This window comes from Alnus glutinosa, chromosome 9 (genome assembly GCF_958979055.1).
Source record: "Alnus glutinosa chromosome 9, dhAlnGlut1.1, whole genome shotgun sequence".
NCBI classification, from domain to species: Eukaryota; Viridiplantae; Streptophyta; class Magnoliopsida; order Fagales; family Betulaceae; genus Alnus; species Alnus glutinosa.
In genome coordinates this window covers 16,199,407-16,203,115 of record NC_084894.1, presented here as the reverse complement: position 1 = coordinate 16,203,115, position 3,709 = coordinate 16,199,407, and positions in this window count along the sequence as shown.

Sequence of the window (3,709 nt, the reverse complement as noted above, 5' to 3'; positions counted from 1 at the left end):
TAGTGTGCAACAAAATATCACAATGTGGAAAATAAAGAGACAGATATTTTGTTGACGAAGTGGAAACGCAATTATAAGAAAAACCACTCTGGGGCAGCCAAACCCAGGATATCCACTATTCGGAAGACAAAGCTAATACATAGATAGTAACACTCACATACCTGATGAAATGATTGTATCTAGCACTTTGACGTGTAACCCAACATGAACGCCTCCCAACCAAGTCTCCTACTTGAAGAGGTCTTCAATAGAATCTTTTACCTTAGGGCCAACCCCTAAGATAGACTTCAGTTCAGCACAGGAACAGCACTTGGCATTGGCTTGAGAGAGAACACTACAACACAATAATTCTAACAATAAACTCTCTAAGCTTCTACGGAATTCACTACCGAATTCTTACAATCAACATGCCTAGGGACCTCTATTTATAGGCTACAGAAGACCTAAATCGTATTTGATTAGGTTTTCCTAGGCGCCGTCTGGACGGTAGACATAAGGCATCCAGACGTACAACTGTGCAACCGGCTTTTCAACTTCGCACGATATTCTTTCCTGAATAAAGCCGGGTCCGGAAGGTGTTGCCTTAGCGCCCAGACGGTTGCACTTTAGTTGCACACAATTTTCATATCAAGACTTTGAGCATCTGGACCATGAAGGCTAATGTCCGGACGGTTGAACTGATGCACGCAATTTCCATATATGAAGCTTGAGCGTCCGGAAGGTTGAACTTTGTATTCATGACTTGCCTTATGAAGGAGAGCGTCCAGACATGAACACACATCATCCGGATGGTTGCAGTTGTTTTTCCATATCTGTGTTTTGGAAAGAAATTCCATAGTTGGTCGAACATTGAACAGTGTCCGGACATGTTGTTGAGACGTCCAGACGGATGCAACTTGGAACAGTTCGAAGCTTCTTGACATAAATGAAGGTTGGAACGGAAAGTTCTCGTCGTCTGGACGGATGATGCTTGGACAGTCGAACATTCGGACGGAATATCACGTCGTCCGGATGTTCTCTGACTTGGAATCTGTGTAGAGTCTTCTAGAAACATTTCTCTGAATATTTTGTCCAACTCAGAAAATACTGAACCCCTGATAAAAGCCTCATTACATGAAAGTGATTTTGTCCAACAAAATGCAGCCAATTTACAAACCAACAAACTCCTCCTTTGGCCATTCTGGGACAAAAACACTTGACCGGTTTAAAAATACATTCCCGGTCCAAATAAAAAATTACTCCCCCTTTTTGTCATAAAATGACAAAGGGTAAAATATAGTAATAAGAAAAACTACAAAACAATTACTCCCCCTAAATGTCTCAGCAGGACAATGGTAAACAGAGTAATAATTATCCAAGAGTTAAAATATCCAACAAATTATCCAAACAAATAAAATGTCTCAAAATGGATAAAAACCAAACACAAAAAAAAATATATAAATATATATCAAGCAGCCTCATCCATAGGCGCATCTGCCTCGTCATCACTGCTACTGTTGGATGGATGATGGTGCTTGAGGCACTCTCAGATGTCCAGCTGGTTCTGCTCCACATAGAGGCCGATCGAGTGAACCTCCTGCTGCATAGTAGAAACGGACTTATGTAGGGAAGAAACTGCCAGTTGCATGGAACTCATACCACCTTGAACTGTAGCTAAGGCCTTTAGGATCTAAGCATATCCTACATCCTGTTGTGGAGGCGGTGGAGCAGTCTGAGAAGAGGATCCTCTATCAGGTACCACAACATGAATAGGAGGGGGCTGTGGAGCGTCATCTTGATCCTCTCGCCTCAGCTGGGCATTTGACTTCATCAATGTCTGCTTGCTGAAGGGATCCTGTATCTTCATATTTGGCTCTCCAGCTACTGAAATGCCTGACTGCAGAATGATCTGAGTGAGCAAGCAGTCGAAGGGGAGGCCGGTATTATTCTTATCTCATTTGAGTGAGCAATAACCATAATATGCTTGCACAGACAAAAAGGAAAGCGTAGACAGATGGTGTAAATGAACTGTGCCCTCTTTAGAATCAGATTACTCCGCCTAACAATTGGCCAGAGATTGTGCTAGGCGATCTTTGCTAGCATGAGGTGCAGGGGAGACAAAGTACCAATCTTTATGGTAGTAGATCGCTTCTCAACCTGGGGGGGCAATATGAAAGAATTCCAAGAGCTCATCCGGAGAAGGAGGCAATACAACTTCATTATACGGGTTGGCAGAGATCTGAAGAACTAGCACTCCAATGATCTGACTAATAATCTGTGGATCAACAGTGATAACATGCCCTGCAATGGTCGACTGAAGGATAATGCCATTGTCATCATTTTGTAACCCCTCAAGATTGGCATAAAATAGTTGGACTAGTCTGGTGAGAACTACACAGGCGCAGTTATGAAGGTAGCCCCAATGATATGTCTAGATGATCTCATTGATGCTATCCAGTGGAGCAACCAAGAGATCAATGCGAATTCCATTCCTCTTTGGAATGACTGCCCTTTTCATAATTCTGGCTATAAAGGTAGCCACATCCTCCTCTGTCCTCTGTCGGACTCTCCGCTATGGACTGTCAGTAGATATGACTCTGCAAAAATAATTACCAGCAAGGTATACCAAAAATGTTCTTCAAAATATTAGATACTTGTCAGTTCCAAAAAAAAATCCGGCATTATAACCGAAATAAAATGGACTTTCCGAAAAATACAAACAGTAAATAACACAATACAATCCAAAAGAATGCCAAAATAGATAGTCCCAACACAGCAAATATCACAAATATGGAATTTTAATCTCAAAACACATTCCCCAAAAGATTTAATATTCTAATAGTTAATAAAACACTGAAAAGAATAAAAAGAACAGAAAAAGTACATGGAATGGAGAGAAATAAGCATAAAAAGACAAAAGACGCCAAGAATATGCACTAACCCACGATAAAAAGCACAAAAGGACAAAAATGCAAGAGAAAAATAAGTGGGGAAAGAAAGATATGCAGTGGCTAGGGTTTGAGCATTGATATATAACCCGTGGGGTCCCCGTCCAAACGGATCACTAACCCATCCGAACGCGCGTTGCCACATAAGCATGTGATAAGCCGCATGCGTCTGGACGTGTAACCTTACCGTTCTGCCGTCTGAGCCACACCCGTCCGAACGCAAGGAGAGACCGTCCAGATGGTTCACACTGAAAAACATAAACTGAAGGAAAAATTGTAGAAAAAAATATTTTCCCTAATGTCAGCTTCAGAACTCGCATGTATAATCAATTGATAAAGCAGTCAAAAAGCATCTCAAAAATATGTAAAGATCCAAAAGAGAGTTTTAGAGTTCAATCAGCACAAAAATTTCTTGTAAATAGAAATTTCAAATAGATTACTCAACTCATGCAATGCGTGTGTGTGTGAAGACTTTCTCAATAAGGTATGAAGTTCACTGATATGACAAAAAGCAGTCGGATTTTCTAAAACAAGAGAGAAAATCAAACAAAGATCAGTCAAAAGTCAAACCTCACTAGGGCCTAACCACTCTCATCTAATACACTCCTCCTAAGATGCAGTACCTAAATGTTTTACTTGTACCATGAAGGACAAGATAAAATTTTTACTTGCACCATAAAGAGGACAAGCTATAAATTCAACACAGAAGCAGTGAATATAAGCATAAAACAAGTAATTTAGAAGAATAAATGCTTGTTTCTTTTTAGGCATTAGGTTCAACT